The sequence below is a fragment of the Pseudophryne corroboree genome, chromosome 2, assembly GCF_028390025.1.
Source record: "Pseudophryne corroboree isolate aPseCor3 chromosome 2, aPseCor3.hap2, whole genome shotgun sequence".
NCBI lineage: Eukaryota > Metazoa > Chordata > Amphibia > Anura > Myobatrachidae > Pseudophryne > Pseudophryne corroboree.
In genome coordinates, this window is record NC_086445.1 from 266515368 (window position 1) to 266536165 (window position 20798).

General features: G+C 46.7%; 1 protein-coding gene across 2 annotated transcripts in view; it reads right to left on the reverse strand.

Moving 5' to 3' along the window:
* LOC135015220 (activin receptor type-1-like) overlaps nucleotides 1–3918 on the reverse strand; it is a 188597-nt gene extending 184679 nt beyond the window's left edge. The window contains exon 1 of one of the 2 annotated variants that reach the window (XM_063952785.1): nucleotides 3644–3914. The gene's annotated coding sequence lies outside the window, so the exon portion shown is untranslated. Of the gene's footprint in view, nucleotides 1–3643 lie in introns of both variants that reach the window. The other variant, XM_063952786.1, reaches the window with a different exon arrangement.
* Nucleotides 3919–20798: the final 16880 nt, after the last annotated feature.

A 20798-nucleotide genomic window follows, 5' to 3' on the forward strand; every position in this document is an offset into this window, starting at 1 on the left:
CTGAGGTACGCCTGATGAGGTGGATAAATGGGGACCTGAATGTATGCATCCCTTATGTCCCGATTCACGATAAAGACTCCCCCTTTTCAGGCTTGCAATGACCGCTCTTAGCGATTCCAGCTTGAACTTGAACCTTTTCAGGTATATGTTCAGGGATTTTAATTCAATATGAGTCTAACCGAACCATCTGGTTTCGGGATTACAACATGGTCGAATAATAACACCCTCTTGTTGAAGGAGGGGACCCTTGACCACCACCTGTTGAAGATACAATTTGCGAATTGCAGTTAACACTGGCTCCCTCTCTTGGGGGGAATCCCGCCGGGTCATCGGTGAGGGGGCATCTTCTCACAGTCCAGCCTGTATCCCTGCTACACAATTTCTATTGCCCAGGGATCTAACAGGGAGTGAACCCACTTGTGGCTGAACTTACGAAGGCGTGTCCCCACCGGGCCTAGCTCCGCCTGTGGAGCCCCAGCGACATGCGGTGGATTTTTGTAGAGGCCGGGGAGGACTTCTGTTCCTGGGGACTAGCTGTGTTGTACAGCTTCTTTTCTCTGCCCCCGGCTCTGACAAGAAAGGACGCACCTCAGACTTTCTTGTTTCTTTATTCGAAAAGCTGCATTTAATAATGTCGTGCTTTCCTAGGCTGTGCAGGAATATAAGGCAAAATATCAGAATTACCAGCTATAACTGTGGAGACCAGGCCCGAGAACCTTTCTCCACACAATCCTCAGCCTTCCATATGCCTCTTAAATCGGCATCATCTGTCCAATGTATATTCTACAGGACACATCAAGCAGAAATCGACATAGCTTTTGTCTCTAGGACCCAGTATACTCATGTCCCTTTGGGCATGCTTTATAATTATATATCTATCACTTAAGACAGCATCTTAAAATATTTATATGCATACTAGGGTCTCAATCTCTGCTGATAAGGTACCTGTCCACGCTGCCACAGCGCTATAAGCCCATGCCGACACAATCGCCGGTCTGGGTAGTATACTAGAATGTGCACGCTATCTGCAGGATCCCTGAGAATAGCTAGTGCAAACAGGACACCCAAGGGGAAGATTCTCAACACATCCTGGCCCTAGTGGGGAAAGGATACAGCCTGAGAATTCTCTTGTGGGAAGCTGCCGTCTCTTGTCTGGAGATTCCCGCTCTTTTTCCTCATGAGAGGAGGGAAATTTACCTCAGCATTCTTCCCCTTAACATGTGTACTCTCGTGTCAGGGACAGATGAGTCATCAGTGATATGCAAATCATCTTTTATTCCAATATTCATATGTTGAATATCTTTTAGCCTTCTTGGCTGTAACTTTGTATTATCGTAGTCGACAGTGGAGTTAAACTCCGTGTCGATACTTTGTTATTTTGGATAGTGAACATAGAGAGACTCTGAAGGACTCTGTGACATAGGGACAGACCAGGGTAGATTTCCTTTCTGTTCCCTAACCTTTTGTGCAATAATTTTACCTCAGCACTTACACATATCCAAACGGGTGTCGGCGCTGTCGACGGAGACACCCTCCCACACACATATCCGCTCTATCACCTCCTTAGAGGAGCCTTTTACCTCAGACATGTCGACACACACGTACCGACACACCACACACACAGGGGATGCTCTATTTGAAGACAGTTCCCCCACCAGGCCCTTTGGAGAGACAGAGAGAGAGTATGCCAGCACACACCCCAGCGCTATATAACCCAGGGATTACACTACAACTCAGTGTTTACCCAGTAGCTGCTGTATATACAATTTTTGCACCTAAATTTATGTGCCCCCCCCCTCTCTTTTCACCCTTTGTGTACCAGGATACTGCAGGGGAGAGCCTGGGGAGCTTCCTTCCAGCTGAGCTGTGAAGAGAAAATGGCGCCGGTGTGCTGAGGAAGAAGGCCCGGCCCCCTAAGCGGCGGGCTTCTGTCCTTTTATGTACTTTAATGGCGGGGTTTTTTACACATATACAGTACTAGACTGTATTATGTGTGTTTTTATTGCCAAAAGGTAATCTAATTGCAGCCCAGGGCGCCCCCCCCCCCCCCTGCGCCCTGCACCCACCAGTGACCGGAGCGTGTGGTGTGCTGTGGGAGCAATGGCGCACAGCTGCAGTGCTGTGCGCTACCTTATTGAAGACCGGAGTCTTCAGCCGCCGTTTTTCTTCTGGTTCTTCCGTCTTCTGGCTCTGCAAGGGGGACGGCGGCGCGGCTCCGGGAATGGACGATCGAGGTCGGGCCCTGTGTTCGATCCCTCTGGAGCTAATGGTGTCCAGTAGCCTTAGAAGCACAAGCTAGCTGCAAGCAGGTAGGTTTGCTTCTCTCCCCTCAGTCCCTCGTAGCAGTGAATCTGTTGCCAGCAGATCTCACTGAAAATAAAAAACCTAACAAATACTTTCTTTTCTAGCAAGCTCAGGAGAGCCCACTAGGTGCATCCAGCTCTGGCCGGGCACAGATTCTAACTGAGGTCTGGAGGAGGGGCATAGAGGGAGGAGCCAGAGGGAGGGGCATAGAGGGAGGAGCCAGTGCACCAGATAGTACCTAATCTTTCTTTTAGTGTGCCCAGTCTCCTGCGGAGCCCGTCTATTCCCCATGGTCCTTACGGAGTTCCCAGCATCCACTAGGACGTTAGAGAAACCATGTGCACTGCAGGGGGGGGGGGGGGGGGGCAGATATAACATGTGCAGAGAGAGTTAGATCTGGGTGGGGTGTGTTCACACTGAAATCTAGCCAGTATTTACCCTGCACAGAAACAAAATAACCCACCCAAATCTAAAACAAATTTGTTGCTACAATCAGGTTTGAATTATGCCCATAATTATAAGAACCCATCCACCTGTCTACCACTAAAAAAAATGTTCGAGACAGTCCTTGCTTCTGTTTATATCTTAAAAGGGTAAAGTACATAAAAGAGATATCATAGATTTAACATTTAAGTCTACACAATATATGATCACAAAATACATATTTAAACATAGTTTTGTTATGTTGAAACTGTAACATCTTAGATAATTCATAAATAAAAGATAATAATCATCAAGTTCTGATACTAGAGATCATCAGACATCATCAACAAGCAATTGCAAAGCTTTTCAAAAGTAATTCTAACTACCAGCAGAGTTTATATAAAGGCACCACCAAAATAGGACACCAATTACAGGCAAAGTGCTATTTACTCTGTGGTGGAAAAAAGGAAGCGATTCAGGGAAACCAAAATGTTGGGAATATCGCGGAGTACCCTTTCTAGCAGATGCATGAAGAGAACATCAAGAACCACAACGAGAAAGAAAGATATTCCTGTCCCAAAAAGTATTTTATTACTAGAATTGTCTCTGTTTTAAAGCCGTATTCATGTTAAGTTCTGTATTGTACTGGTTTGAAGCTTAATGTATATTCATTCCATAATATCAGTATTACATTGAACCCAAAGAAACCCAAAATGTTAACGATATCTGTGTACATATAGTGAGACAGCCAGCAGATGGACACAGGCAGTATGTCATCATGTCTGTATAATCATTGCCCACATTGGAAATAAGAACAGGGGGTTCTAGGCAGAGGGCAGCTGTCCTCTATACATGTTCAGAGCTGAGAAATAAAAGACAAAGGGTCTGAGGAGAATATATCATGTGTGAAATTTACCTGACAGGGCTTGAAGTGAGATAGGAGCAGCTGGAACTGAGAGGGAGTTCATTAAAAAGCCTTATTCATCCATTTAGGTTTTGTTCCTCCGCTCTCGCCTGTGATCTTTTCACATCAGTCCCTTCTTTCAGCTGGAAGTTCCTTCACTACTTGCTCATGGTTCTGATTATAACTATGCACACCCTCGTCATGGCTTTTTAATGTCTTTAGTTTCCTCTCTCTAAAAACAGTCTTTTTTTCTGGCTACCAATCCCAGTACTTCCTGTTGGTCTTTTTTTTAAATACAGGATGCAACACATGACACAGTTCCCTTTTCAGAGCCCAGCCACCGATGGGAAAGCTCAAACTAAATGGATTAATGAGGAGTGACAAAGGGGTCCTGGAACTGCCACTTATACACATGATGATCAGTTTCACAAGAGATCTACATTGCATGTGACATATGTGTTGTTCTGGCTATTGTACACCAAGGCTTAAAGTATCAGGGAACCTCTGAACCGAATGCTTTGGCACATTGTCAAACTTGGGGGGCCTGGGAGGGAATTAGCAATTTATGGCTTTATATAGAAAAGTGTTACAGTTTATAAATGTTTATTGACAGAAATATCAATTGATATTTCCCATCAATGTCTGTGACATTTTAGCACAGCTTTCAAAAACGCAAAGTAGTTATTATAAAGGTTTATTTTATTCTATGTGCACAATAGGATTGCGGTAAGGTCCTAACTTTAATAAAGAGTTAATTTCTGACTCTTTCAGTTTCAGTTTATACAATTTCCATGGCCTGAGCCTAATCTAAAAATATTAATGTATGAAAATTATTTAAATTGTAATTTCTGTCCAATGTATTTTGTTAGAAAATTATCAGCAAACCCTATCCTGGAAGGCCAGTAGCATTTGCGGGGGGAGGGTTGTTGGCGTCCAAGCGTTTTTGGGGTGGTGCAGGGGAAACAAAGGCGTGTTGCATATCGTCACATGCAGCTGCTCTGATCGAAAAAATGGCAGCAGGACTCCTGCCGTTGCAGCCAGGCTGCGCCAACAGGAGGCATCCACGATTTCTGCGACCATGCTGTAATTGCAGGGTGATCACAATTACAGCGTGATCGCAGTGTGTGGGCTGTGGGTAGCATGCTGGGTGGCCTTGCCCTGTGATGGGTGGCCCCAGTATGCGATTGCAAGGAATGTGGATGCCTCCTGTTGGCGCAGGAGTCCCGCCGCCATTTTTTCGATCATATCGGCTGCATGTGACGACACGCAACTGCCCCTAAAATGCCACAACATGCCCCCATTTCCCCAGCCCCACCCCAAAAACGTTTGAACGCCACCCACCCAGCGAACACCTCTGCCTATCAATCGCAGTTCATGCAGGCCGTCCGCATTAACTGCCGGCGCTTGCACAGGATGGGACCAGCGCATGCGTACATGGGTCATGTAGCTTAAATTGCGGTTGCATCGCATTTGTGATGCAACCTGAATAAGGCCCTGTGTAAGGTAACACAATCAGAAGCAGAATGGAGATCTGCAGCAAAATTGGACAGGTGTGCATGCACAGATTGGATGTAGAATTTGCGATCAAGTATGCAGTAGGTTGTATGTACAGTCTGATCTGGAGTTGTATACCTGGAGTATTGGACAAGTGTGTACCCAGTTAGGGGTGAGAAGCTTGAACTGAATTCTAGGTGGTCAGTGTAGGATGTGGCAGAGGGTTGAGGCAGATGCTGTGTGGGAAGAAGAAAATTAGACCAACAGCAGCATTAAGGACAAATTGGAAAGTGAGGAGGTAGCTTAAAGAGACGCCAGAAATAAGGATGTTACAGTAGTCAAGATGGTGATGATGTTAGTGAGGAAAAGGTGAATCCTAGAGATGTCATGGAGGTTGAAAAGGCAAGACTAAGAGATAGATTGTACTGTATCTGGAAGTAAAGGAGATAATGGAAACAAAGATGAAACCAATGCAGTTGACATGGGATGGAAGAGAGGTTGATGTCAACAGAGAGAGAGCGGGGGAGTGTCAAGATCCGCTTCTATAAATCAGCTTACCTCCTTCATATAGCATCCTGGTGTGCCCTGTGTCTCTCTGTGCATGCCATGTCTCCTGAATCACCCTGTGCATGTCATTCTCTGCATTGCCTCTGTCTCCAGTTTGACTGTGTGACTCCGCTCTGTGTGACTCCTGTTTGACTTTGTGACTAGGCACATCATGCATGCAGCCATCTTGACTTTCATCACGTGATCGTGCCTGCACCTATCTGGTTCCTGAATTATTCCACATGATCACTGCAGCCTATCCACTCCCAGGTCAGCCTATTTAAACCCTTCCAGTTCACCAATGCAATGCCAGATCAACAAGTCATTACTGACTCACTGGTTCCTGATCTGCAGCTTTGTTCTCAGTGCTGCATGCTTCTCTCAAGTACAAGCATTCCTTCTGCGGCCATTCTGATATCCTGCATGCAGTTAACTCTTGATATTTCTGCCATCAAGTACCCTAGTTTGCTGCATGTGAAAGTCTCACCTGCACTACAGAGTGCTGAATTCAGCTGAATATTATCATCACAAGTTCCCATGTTTCGAGAACAGAAATTCTACAAATATATCTGAACTCGCCAGCAGGGGCACGTGTCTTAGTGTGCTCTTTATTAGTATTCTACCACAATATTAAGCCCCAACCTTTGTTCAATGTCAGACTTTTCCTTTGTGCATCCACTAACATATAAGTATACAAATTCAGAGTATATCTGTCTGACCTCTGCAACTCCTGTGTGTATACCACTTCCATTTTTGTCATCTCACCTGCTCATTGCAGGTCCCTGCCAATTATCTTACTTGCATCTCTCCAGCTACCATATTTACATCAAGTTCCACTACTCTGCATCCAGTCCGGTCTCATTCCGGTTCATCCTGTATACCCCAGTCCGGTCCCATTCAGATTCAGCCTGTATACTCCAGTCCGATCCCATTCCAGGTCAGCCTGTTACCAGCTTGTCCGTGGTTCCAGGCTCGGGTTTTCGGACCTGTGTCCATAAATAAATCCTAATTCGGGACAGAAGGGAGGTGGAGGGAATCTGGAAAGTGGGAAAATTATGAGTTTATTCTTCATCATGTTAAGTTTCAGGAAGCACTCAGTCATCCAGAATGAGATGGCAGTAATGCAGTTAGAGATGTGAGGGAGAACAGGGGGCAAAAAGCCAGATGAGGAGAGATAGGTTTGAGATTTATTAGCATATTGGAGGCTGGAGGAACTGAATTCCAAGGGAAGAGGTGTAGACATAAAAGAGAAGCGGTCATGGATGGACCTCGGAGGACACCAACAAGTAGAGGAAATGAGGGAGATAGTGGTAGAGACTGAGTAGGATCGCCAGGTGGCTTCTTTCCAAGCAGAACTTTCCCCAGCTGAAGCGGGTAGGCATGATAATGGTAATAACTGCAGGCTCTGTATTAAAAGATTAATTGGTGGGGAGGGGGAGATAGCAATTTCTGTGTTTATAGTGTATATAGTTTTCTTTGAGATCTAGGAACTCGCTATATGAGTGTTTAGTATGCTATAGCATCACCATGTGAACTGGGTGTTCTGTGTGGCATAATGTGAACTAGTGAAATACAACATGTTTAACACATTTGTGGTGCTGGCAGCATTTACACATTATACTATTCAATAACATCACTAGCATATCATATTGACAACCTTATAGGTAGGGGTGCACACAAGTTAGTTGCCCTAGTCAATCTGATGTATGATACACTATCATACATCACTAGTCACCAGGAGATTGTATTTGTAACAAACAATTCCTATTCATGATTGTGGTCTTTCTTATTACTATCTTTATGCCTTTTGTTTCTGCTTATTCACATAAGAATATACTATAGATACACTGGTATATCTTTTGATGTTAGCGATGATTTTTAATAAAGAATTTTCCTTTTTGTTTATAAAATTTATGGGGTATATTCATGAAGCAGTGAAAGGAGTGGAGAAGTTGCCCATGGCAACCAATCAGCATTGGCGTAACATTTATAATTTACATACTATAAAATGATACAGAGCAGCTGATTGGTTGTCATGGGCAACTTCACTCTTTTCACTGCTTCATTAATAGACCCCTATATGCGATTATTTGTTTCTATAGACCAGTGTATCTTGTATTGAAAGTGGAGAGCGCTACTGTGCAGGCTATGGACTTCATTCAGTAAGGATTGTAAATTCAACAGCAGAATTTACAATTCTTTTTCTTCGCATGCTGGGTGCTGCGCATCGCAGGCCACCACCCACCCACTGCGTTCATTTCGCAATTACATTGTGATTGCAGAATTTCTGAAAGCCTCCTGCAGGCGCAGCTTGGCTGCGATGGCAGGACACCTGCCGCCATTGTTTGTTCGGATTGGCTGCATGTGACGAAACACAGCCACCTCAAAAATGCCACCAACACAGCCCAGTTGCTGCACTGCAAAATCCTCTGCCTGTCAATCAGGCAGAGGCATTCGCATTTAATGCGGGCCACCAACATGAGACCTGCGTTTGCGTGCTCAGGGCCCATCGCTAATTTTGTGGACCTTCTCCAAGGAGGCTTCATTCCCTGTAACAAGATGGGCATCATCCTTAGTACTGCACATGTGCAGAATCATCCTGTCACTGTATTAAAGTGCCACAGTGGGTGACAGCATCTTGTCACAGTGTTAGAGTGCCACAGTGGGAGTCCCGTGATTACCTGTGAAATATTGCCTTCCAAAATGCTGTTCCAGCATCTCAGTACCACTATCTGCATTCAAATACACTCACCGGCTGGTGAGCTGTATAAGACCCCACTCCGTTCCATGACCAGAGTGTGTATAGCAGTACCTAGGCAGTTTGTAGTGTTAAGGCAACTGCTGGTGTCTTCAGAAACACACAGATGCCATCTTAGGCACATGCACACCACAAACTGCTGCAGAACTCAGAGTGAAGATAGCTCAGCGTGTTTCCCAGCACAGTGTGACAGTACAGAAGGGGTTTATAAAGCTATAAGGTGTAGAAAATTATAGAAAGTGTTTTTTTATGGAAATGCAAGTTAAACATGAGCTATGGTGGAAGGTTATGGTAGAGAGACACTGGTAGTAATGGTTTAAGTGTAGAGCAAAATGTGCACTCTACAATACATGTCAAGATGTCAGCTAAAGACATGTGGACAGCACTATAGGCAACATAACCAAGATGGAAGTCTCATGAAAAGGATACATTTAAGTTGTGTATTGTACAACACCAAGTTGTGTGAATGCAACAATAATGTCTGTTTCTTAGCAACTCAAGTCTGTTGGAGTGCAAGTGGATGAGGAAGAGATAGCTATTGCTACAGAACTTGATGCCTAAGTTTGGCTGCCTGAGTTTGGCTACCTAGTTGTAGCATTGGAGACAAACACAGCAAAATGAACTACAAACACAGTCAGAGCAAAGTTACTGCAGTTCCAAGAACTATGAGTCAAGTGCTGAGAGTATTGATTACATTTATAGAGTGAAAAATTCAGAAAATTAAATTTAAGTGCTATATTTGTCACAAGATAAGACACAAAGCATTTGTTTGCAAGAACAAGAATGTGACTCCTATGCATAGCAAGAAATGCAAAGATTAATCAGCCCTGAGGGTACATATAGTTGCATAAAAGATTGTTGGTATATTGATTCAAGCACAATAAGCAATATCAGCTGCAAAGAGGAATGGTTTACCACATTAACCAAATGTGACCCTATCACAATTAAAGGGATTGCCAATCAAGTTCTTACAGTTACAAAAAGCCTGCTTACAAAATTAGAGCAAGAATAGAAATCCTAGATGAGCTTTATGTATCAGAGATGGGAACAAATCTTATAGCCTTCAGTGTCCTAGAACAGAGAGGCCACAGAGTTCACTTTGCTAAATAAAATAACATTGTGTGAAACAGAAAACAGGCTGTAACAGCTACAGGTACAAGGTGTCAGCAATTGTACATCCTTGATACACAGCACTGTTGCACTATTATGACAACTGAGTCACAGTCACTAGAACTCTGGCACAGAAATTTTGGTCACCTTGGACAGTGTTCAACAGCAACTGAATGGGATGGTCACAGAAATATCACTGACTACTGCAGAGATACAGACATGTGAGCGCTGTACAGTATAGAAGGGAAACGTTGTTAGCCATTTACCAAGTCAACAAGCAGAGCTACACCATTACTTGAGATAGTGCGTACATATGTGTGTGGTCCAAAGGAAGTATAGTCAGTGAATGGATATACTGTAGATACTTTGTGATATTCATAGAAGACTTCACAGAATTGACACATGTACTTTATTAGAGAGAAATCTGAAGTAGCAATAAAGATAGCAGACTACAAGAGACTTCTAGAAGATCAAACAGGCCACCGAGATCTGATAATGGGGAGAATATCAAAACAGAGAGGTGGAACTATTCTTAAGAAAGTATGGAATACAGCATCAGTTGACCATTGCTTATACTTCTGAGAAAAATGGTGTAAGTGAATGAGCAAACCGTACACCAGTAGAAAAAAGTAAGATGTATGCTAAAGGACAAAGGTCTAGAGAATTTGTTGTGGGCAGAAGCCGTGTACACAGCAGTTCATCTCAATACCCATTCTTCTACCATTGCTTTAAAGGACATAACAACTATTAAATCATGGTAAAAAAACAAAACAAAAAACAAGTGTACAGCATATCAGAACTTTTGAAGGAACTGCTACGTACACATATCAAAAAAAGAAAGCTTAAGCTGGATTTAAAATCAGTAAAGTGAATCATGTGTGGCTTTTGCCATGAAAGCAAAGGCTACTGATTATGGAATCCAAGCATCAAAAAGCTTGTCAAGTCTAGAGATGTCCTATTCAAAGACATAGCGCAAGTTACAGCAATGCTGGAATTTGATATGCCGATAATAATTATGTTTCACTGGACATGCCAGCAGCTGGAGATGCATCTGAACCAAAGGCTACAAGCATGGAATTTCAGCCATAGAAATGGACTTCTGCAAGATAAAATTTGGCACGTAAAGAGCTCTAGTGCCAAAGAGCCTAATTCATGTTTGTACACACATGTTTTAGTATGTGCGATTTTCTCGGCTTCACAACTGCTAATTATGCAAGTGAAGCTGTTGGCCAAAAACGGCAATGACACAATTGCGTTTTTGCAACCACTCCCTGGTAACATTTTCTAACGGTCCCTTCCTGTCAATAACTTTCGACTGAAATCCTCATTGTGAGCGGGATCACAGCGACACCTTGACTCGTGCAGAGTGCGATCACAGTACATGCTCAGTCTGCCAATAGTCACTCACTTTCGTGAGCATCAACCATGAATTAGGCCCAGAGTCTGCTGAGATCATGGGTGAGAGAGGTGGACCTGCACAGAAAGTGCACATAGGCCTTCTCCTCTCTCAAACCTCCTCTTAAACAGTACAAGTAGAGTTACTCAAAATAAATGCTACTGCTACACTGATCAGTTCACCATTGTAATATGTTCTGCTGGGTTATCCCTAGTTTTAATGACATAACACGATTGTTGATTGTAGCATGGAGGAAATTATTAAGTGGAGCTGTGTATAGCGGGTATGGGTCATTAGGTCGACCACACTTAGATCGACAGTCACTAGGTCGACCACTATTAGTCGACATGCATTAGGTCGACATGGTCACTAGGTCGACATGGTCATTAGGTCCACATGGAAAAAGGTTGACATGAGGTTTTTTATTTTTGGGGGGTGTCGTTTTCTTTGTAAAGTGACCAGGAACCCCAATTAGTGCACCGTGTCCCATCGTATGGCTCACCATGCTTCGGGCAAGGTTACCGTTCCCGATTGTAGTCCACATGGATCGTAAAGTATAAAAAAGTTTAAAAAAATTAGAAAAATGCATGTCGACCCTTTTCCATGTCGACCTAGTACATGTCGACCTAGTGACCATGTTGACCTAATGCATGTCGACCAATAGTGGTCGACCTAATGACTGTATCCTGTGTATAGCACAAAAATATATTGTCTTTCCAGTACAAATTGCTTCCATGTCCTTATAAAGTTTGACAGTGAATCACAATAATGAATCACGCCTTTTTGTAGCAATCAACTGTATGATTGACTGTTGATTTAATTTCGGGGGCTATTTTACCTATGGTAAAAAAAATTGCACCCCCCAGGACCTGAAACCGGAGCAACAAAAGAATAAATGGAATACATTTTTGTGTTTATCAGACCAAAGAAGAAAATTGTTTCCAGGTCTGATATTTTAATGTGTCTATAATCAAGCTTTGCAGCCTTAAATCAAAACAATACAAAGAAACAGATCTGCTCTGGATGGCTGGTCATGAGCTTCCAAGTTTACATTACATAAAAAATGAAAAACAGAAATAAAAAAATAATAAAAAAAGTTCAAAAGTAAAAATAAAAATGCATTTCTTCTTGTTTATAGTATCTGCTATCACTATCCTGACATGGTGTGCAGTGGCGGAACAAGCAAGCGGTGGGCCCAGGTGCAACAAAATGCTTTGGGCCCCCCCCCCCCATCCCATCCAAGTCCACCCCATGGGCAGTGCGCGCCGTAGGCACGCGCAAAAATACATAGTGGCGTGGCTTCGTGGGGAAGGGGTGTGTCCACAAAATAATACCAATTCATAAAACGGTGCACAGTAGTCTCCATTCTTCAAATTACGCCGCACAGTAGCACCACTACACCAGGTAGAGACCCTTTTACTCCTTACAGCGAACAGATTCCCCTTTTTACACATAACGGCAGACAGCGTGCACTTTTTACACATAACGGCAGACAGCGTGCCCTCGTTACACATAGCGGCAGACAGCATACACTTTTTACACAATGGCAGACAGCGTGCCCTCGTTACACATAGCGGCAGACAGCGTGCCCTCGTTACACATAGCGGCAGACAGCGTGCACTTTTTACACATTACGGCAGACAGCGTCCCCATTTTACACATTACGGCAGACAGCGTCCCCATTTTACACATTACGGCAGACACCATACACTTTTACACATAACGGCAGATAGCGTGCCCTTTTTACACATTACGGCAGGCAGATTCTTTCTTTTTACACATAGCGGCAGGCAGATTCCCCATTTTTATACATAGCGGCAGGCAGATTCCCCATTTTTATACATAGCGGCAGGCAGATTCCCCATTTTTACACATTGCGGCAGGCAGATTCCCCATTTTTACATTGCGGCAGGCAGATCCCCCATTTTTACACATTGCGGCAGGCAGATTCCCCATTTTTACATTGCGGCAGGCAGATTCCCCATTTTTACATTGCGGCAGGCAGATTCCCCATTTTTTACATTGCGGCAGGCAGATTCCCCATTTTTATACATAGCGGCAGGCAGTCCCCCCTTTTTACACATTGCGGCAGGCAGTCCCAACAAATAAAAAAAGAAAGAGAAAGAAAGAAAGAAAGAAAGAAAGAAAGAAAGAAAGAAAGAAAGAAAGAAAGAAAGAAAGAAAGAAAGAAAGAAAGAAAGAAGGAAGAATTATACTTACCCTCTCTGTTGGCTCAGGCTCCTCGGTGCAGCTTCCCGGGCAGTAGAGAAGAAGGAGGAGGGAGGTGAAGGAGGGAGCCGCAGCAGCGCTGTGTTACTGGTGGAGGCGCTGCTGCTGCCCCTCTGCTTCCCTATAGGCTGTTCTCAGAGACAGCCTATAGTGAAGCAGAGGAGCAGCAGCAGCAGCGCCTCCACCAGTAACAAAGCGCTGCTGCGGCTCTCTCCTTCACTCAGAGACTGTGACCTGTTTGTATATGAGGGAGGGAGGGACGGACCCTCCTCCCTCCTTCGTGTGCGGGTGGCCAGAATCGTTCCTTATGACGGGCGGGTCACGGGAGCGCTGGTGTGCGGCTGCGGCATGACATACAATGAGTCATTGTGACTCATTCATGTAATGCCGGCCGGCGGCTGTGGGCCCTTGAGTGCGGCGGGGCCCCAGTGCAATGCACTGCCTGCCCCGCCAGTAGTTCCGCCCCTGATGGTGTGGGTTGCCAGCTGAAGTCGGACATTTTTTTAAAGTGGCGATCATTTACAAGGCATAATTTTGGCTTGAAAATGATTGACGCTTTAAAAAAACGTCTGAGTTCGGCCCATAACCCGCACCTACGGCATTAAATTTGGGCCATTATCTTTGTTTAAATGCATTATTTAGCTTCAGTATGCTTTGCATAGGGAAGGTATCGCTGGAGAGCCCAAGCAAAGGGCATCACTGGCTGTAGGGCTTATATTATCAAGGGATGTTTTAGCTGGATTTAGGGCTCTTCTACCTTTAACAAATAGGTCATGTATCATGTGACTATTGGTACATAGTTGAAACATGGGTAAATATATTCAGCCAAAAATAAGTTGTAAACGTCATCTCTAATATATACTTTTTCATAAGTTCTTTCATTTGTGAGTGATACAAATTCATATTCTGAATGTGTGTCATGAGCAAGGTTTCAAATTTTAGTATAAATATGGTAATGTATATACATTGATGTCTTATTAAACTTTTCCATTTATCTTGTACAGTCTACTTTTCTTTAACCTGATAAAAAAAAAAATATTTGCTAAGGTTACAGTGGCGCTTGAAAGTTTATGAACTCTTAAGAATTTTTTTTGCCCTCATTGATGGGAAAAAGAATTCTGAATTATACCAGAATATTCTAAAGGAAAATGTCAGGACATCTGTCCAAGAGCTGCATCTCAAGAGAACGTGGGTCATGCAGGACAGTGACCCAAAGCACACAAGTAATTTGACCAAAGAATGGTTAAAGAAGAATACATTTAAAAGTTTTAGAATGGTCAAGTCAAATTCCTGATTTTAAGCCAATCGAAATGTTGCGGAAGGGCCTGAAGGAAGCAGTTCATGGGAGGAAACCCACCAACATAACAGAGTTGAAGCTATTTTGTGCGGAGGAATAGGGTAAAATTCCTACAAGCCGATGTTCAGGACTAATCAACGATTACCGGAAACGTTTACATGCTGTTATTGCTGCACAAGGGGGTCATACCAGATACTGAAAGCAAAGGTTCACATACTTTTGCCACTCACAGATACTGTATGTGATATTGGATCATTTTCCTCAATAAAAAATGAGCATGTCTAATTTTGTTGTCTCATTTGTTTGATTTGGTTCCCTTTATCTTCTTTTAGGACTTGTGTGAAAATCTGAGGTAGTTTTAGGCCAAATTTCATCAGAAAAATCGAAAATTCTGAAGCATTCACAAACTTTCAAGCACCACTGTATATGCTATTAATACCTTACATAATAAATTCTTGTTTTCTTCAATTTCCATAGTATACAGAAGAACTTTGTATATAGGCTCCAAGTAAATGTGTAAAACACAGGAAATTTAAAAAAGGTTTAAAAATAGTAAAGGAAAAAAGTTCAATTGTGAGGCAGTTTAAACAAGCTATTGAAGGAAGTGCACTGGAGACAAATGAGTGATAGATATGTAATGAAACTGGCCAAGTCTAGTATGTACATTTCTATTTTTGAAGAAGACTTCAATTTATAAATTTTTCATTATTCGAAAAATAAATGAATACAATGTATTGTTTTGCAATGAAAAAAATCAAGGGCAAAGGGGGTCATTCCAACCTGATCGCACGCTGCTGTTTTTCACAGCGCAGCGATCAGGTCACTACTGTGCATGTGTATGCACCGCAATGCGCAGGCGCGTCGTACGGGTACAAAGCGGATCGTTGCTGAGCGATGGATTTAACGAAGAATCCATTCGCACAGCAGATCGCAAGGAGATTGACAGGAAGAAGGAATTTATGGGTGGCTACTGACCATTTTCTGGGAGTGTTTGGAAAAACACAGGCGTGTCCAAGCGTTTGCAGGGCGGGTGTCTGACGTCAATTCCGGGACCAGACAGGCTGAAGTGATCGCAAGGGCTGAGTAAGTCCAGACCTACTCAGAAACTGCACAAAACTTTTTTTGTAGAGCTCAGCTGCACATGTGATCGCACGCTTGCAAAGCAAAAATACACTCCCCTATAGGCGGCGACTATCTGATCACAGCGCTGCAAAAAATAGCTAGCAAGCGATCAACTCGGAATGACCCCCAAAGAGAGCGCAGTCATGGTTAAGACATTGTAGCATAATAATGGATCACATCTGAAGGAGTACAGTCAAACCATGGATAAGGTCAATATGTTCTTACCGCAAGAATATTACAAAAGCTCAATTTCTATAAGATTTTCAGCATTGAAATACAAATATGACTGATATACGACTCCTGTGTCTATCAACAATGATGAACCACCTACATCTCCTACATAATAGCCCAGATCTGTGACTCTGTGCCTGGGACTCTAACGCTGGGCGGAGTCAACTGCATCTGCTACAGAGAGCTACCCCATACCCTGTGCCAGCAGCAGAGTCAGGTACAAGACCCTACCTACAGTATAGGGAGGTGAGGATGGCCAGCAGTAGCAGAAGTACACCATGGCCACTGACAGCATCTGCAGGGAGGGGAACAGTGCAGATACGGAGGGTACTTGCAGGCAGCAAGTGGCCGTCCGCAGCTCCTCTCCCAGATAGACATCATACCTGCCGCCTGACACCCACACCCCAGGGCGGGGGCGCTAGCTCACGCACTGCTATATGAGCACTGGCAGCATACAGACATTGGCTGCCATGCTCAGCGGCAAGTGATGCGGACAATGTGCAGCGGGACAGCACCAGGGCGGGACACTCACTGATCACCATTGCTGCTGCATCGGAGCTCCCTCCGTCTGCAGCCTAAAGCCGCGCGCCGCACCTCTCCAGGGAAAACACCATGCCTGGCGGCCCACAGGGCTCCGGACGCTAACTCATGCTCCACGATAACACCAGCTGACTCTGCCAGGCAGGGTGGAGGAATGACGCCCGTCAGACAGGGCGAACAGTGTGCGGCGGAACGGGGCCAGGAAGGAACACTCACCATGACCCATTGCTGCTGAGCCGGAGCTCCCTCTGTCTGTGTACTGGCCCTCACCCCTCTTACTCCATCAACAACCCTCATTAACTGCCACAGAGATTATGTGCACTGATATATACTGTAAGACCTACAGCGGCACCCACCACTCCCCCACCCTCTACACCCCAGCACCCACCACTCCCACACCCGCAGCACCTCCGCACCCACCCCTCCCCCACCAGCAGCACCCCCTGACCCCTCCCCCATGCACTGCACCCCCGCACCCACCCCTCCCCCACCCGCTGCGCCTCCAGGCCCCCTACCTCACCTGCCACACCTCCGCAACCGCCCCTCCATACCCGCAGTGCCTATGGAACCCCTCCCCCATCCGCAACAGCCCCGTACCTGCCCCGCCCCCACCCACAGCACCCCCGCACCCGCCCCTTCCGCACTCACAGCACCCCCGGACCCCATCCGTTGCATCCCGCACCCACCCAACCCTTCCCCACCCGCGGCGCCTCTGGACACCCTACCCCACCCGCGGCACCTGCCCTGCCCCCACCAGCTGTGCCTCTGGACCCCCTACCCCACCCACGGCACCCACCCCTTCCCCACCTCCAGCGCCTCCGGAACCCCTCCCCCATCCGCAACAGCTCCACACCCACCACTCCCCCACCCACGGACAAACCCTGCACCCGCCCCTCCCCCACCACCCGGACCCCTTCCCCCATCCACTGCAACCCCTACACCCACCCCTCCCCCAACCGTGGGGCCTCCAGACCACCTACCCACCCGCCGCACCCTTCCCCACCCTCAGCACCTTCGGAACCCCTCCCCCGTCCGCAACAGTCACACTCCCGCCGCACCTGCCCCTCCCACACCCACCCCTTTTCCACGTGCAGCACCCCGGACCCCCTCCCCCATCCGCTGAACCTGCGCACCCACCCCTCCCCAACCCGCTGTACCTCCGGACCCCCTGCGGCACCTGCCCCTCCACCACCTGCAGTGCCTCCGGACCCCCTCCCCCATCCGCCGCACCCCCGCACCTGCTCCTCCAACACCCGCGGCACCCCCACCAGTTGCGCCTCCGGATCCCCTACCCCACCCGTGCACCCACCCCTTCCCCACCCACAGCGCCTCTGGAACCCCTCAACCATCCGCAACAACCCTGCACCAGCCACTCCCCCACCCACGGCACCCCTGTCTCTCCCCCACCCGCAGCGCCCCCGAACCCTCTCCCCAACTGCTGCCCCTTTGCACCTATGCATCCCCCACCCGCGGAGCCTCCAGACCCCTACCCACCCCCGGCACCTGCTCATCCGCCCCTCAACCACCTGCAGCACCTCCGGACCCCCTCACCCATTCGCCGCACCCCCGCTCCTGCCACTCCCCCACCCACAGCACCCCCCCTCACGGCGCCTCCGGACCCACTACACCACCCATGCCACCCCCACACCTGCCCCTTCCCCACCCGCAGCGCCTCAGGAACCCCTCCCACATCTACAACAGCTCTGCACCTGCCATCCACCACCTGCGACACCCCCGCCCCTCCCCCACCTGGAGCGCTGCCAGACCACCTCCCTCATCCATGGCCCCACTCCCCCGCCCCCTCCCCGTCGCAAAGGGCTACGCCCCCTTCACCATTGGACGCCCTTTTGTCGTGCATTATTTAACCACTAACAAAACTAGGAATGCAGGTAATACTCCATATAATACAAATATTGAACCACAGAAAGGCGTGCAGGGGTTAAGGGGGCATAGGCCCTTCCGACAGTGTGAAGAGCGCCCGTAGGGCGCGATGAAGCACCTAGTCTTATATAATTAATATATACAGAGTTTTTGTTGCATGTGTTGTTCTAAAGAAAGAAAACGGTAGTGTTAGAGCAGTGGTTCCCAAACGTTTTTGAGTCACGGTGCCCTAGAATATCAGATTTGTTTTCACAGCACCCCTAGGCCAAAAGTTTCTTATCGAGAAATTCAGAAAAAATATATTAAATTAAGTAAATTGTGTTTATATGTCATCCTTAGGTTCAGTTATGTGGTGAGGGATATGATTTGCTTCTGTTTGCCCACATATTTTATGATTGGAAGCCACAAGTAGTGGTTTTGTCTACTGGACTGACTGTAAATAATTTGAATTGGTCCTAGAGTACCAACCCAGGGCACCCCTGCAAGTGCCCCGAGGCACCCCAGGGTGCTGCAGCACACAGTTTGAGAACAACTATGTTAGAGAACGACGAGAAGAGTTTTTATCCTTGCTTTTTAATATTTACAAAGGTCTACATTATTGAATCACAGCGCCATAGAGTATCAACATTTTTTCAAGACATCCTAGTACTTATCCCTAGTCCTAAAGTTTCTTATTAATAAATTTATATAGTTGAGGTTCTAAGTGTCCACATATTTATGATTGGCAGCCACCAGCACTGGTTTTGCCTATCACTTTGTCCATAAGTAATTTGTTTTGGCCCTGGACCACCAAACCAAGGCACCCCTACAAGTGTCCCGTGGCATCCTAGGGTGCCTAGGCACTCAGTTTCAGAGCAACTGGTCTAAAGTTTTAACTTGTATGGTTGATGAAAAATAAATTAACTACTTGTTATAGAGACTTCAAAATACTTAATGCTTATCAAATAAACTAACAAAAAATATGTTAATAGCGTACTTGGGGCCTAATGCAGACCTGATCGCAGCAGCAAATTTGTTAGCTAATGGGCAAAACCATGTGCACTGCAGGGGGCAGGAGTGGATCTAGGCACAGGCAAGCCGGTCGGGTGCACGGGGCACTGCGACCTGTGGGTGCAGTCACCCTGCAGGCGCCCGCCACACCCGGCACTCCGGCTTCAGCAGGCGCCGTGGGCTGTGTGGGCGCCCGCTGCAGCCGGTGCATTGTCAGACGCTAGAGGTCCTAATTGACTTCTAGTGTCTGTGCGGCACTATGGGACAGATGTCATGACGTTTCTCCCATAGATCCGAGGAGAGGCGCCCAGAGACGGAGGGCAGCGGCGGTCGGGAAGCAGGAGCGGGGCTGTTGAGTATTGTTTTTTTGTTTGTTTTTCTTGTGTTAGCAAGCGGCGCTACTAGGGAGCATAACTACAGGGACACATCTACAGTCACCCTGCAGGCGCCCACCACACCCGGCACTCCGGCTTCAGCAGGCGCCATGGGCTGTGTGGGCGCCCGCTGCAGCCGGTGCATTGTCAGACGCTAGAGGTCCTAATTGACTTCTAGTGTCTGTGTGGCACTATGGGACAGATGTCATGACGTTTCTCCCATAGATCCGAGGAGAGGCGTCCAGAGACGGAGGGCAGCGGCGGTCGGGAAGCAGGAGCGGGGCTGTTTAGTATTGTTTTTTTGTTTGTTTTTCTTGTGTTAGCAAGCGGCGCTACTAGGGAGCATAACTACAGGGACACATCTACAGGTGGCACAACTACAGGGGGGCACAACTACTGGGGGTACAACTGGGGGCACAACTACTGGGGGCCAATCTACTGGGGGCACAACTACTGAGGGCATATCTACTGGGGGCATAACTGTGGCCATGCCCCTTCTCTATGAGGCCACACCCCTACTTTTTGATGCGCGCACTAACCCTGTTTTCCCTGTCGTGGTGGGGACGCTAAAGGAAACTTTCACCCTGGGCACCACAAGGTCTAGAAAAGGCCCTGGCGGGGGAGCAGATATAACATGTGCAGAGAGCACTGGCGTTTCTATAATGGGTGCAGTGTGTGCGGTGCACACGGGCCCCTGAGTCCAGAGAGGACCCCCACCGCACATGCTGCACCCATTTTTAAAATACCCCTCAGGAGTCCAGCGCCGGCATTCGCAGCGCTGTGAAAACACAGTGAAAATGGCTCAGCTGCCATTTTCACAGAGTTTTGCGCATGCGCAGTAGAAAAATCTCAGGGGAAATGGCCACCGCGCCATTTTCCCGGAGATATGCATGCGCATGCGCAGTAGAGTCTGAGCACTCTTCAGGAGAGCTGTCCTTTGCTGAAATATACATGCATATGGAGTTAATAACAGCAATAGGCATGCGGTAAGTGGCGTGATGCAGAGTATCATGCATCTCGGCCAATAGTAGTATATAAGCTGCCAGGGGCGGAACCAGAACAAAATGACGGGGGGGGGGGGGGGGGGGGGGCACCAAGACAGGGGAAATGTGTGTGTGTGTGTGTGTGTGTGTGTGTGTGTGGTGGGGGGGTTATTTGTGTGCGATGAAAGGTGTGTGCGCTCCAGGGGAAGTGGGTGT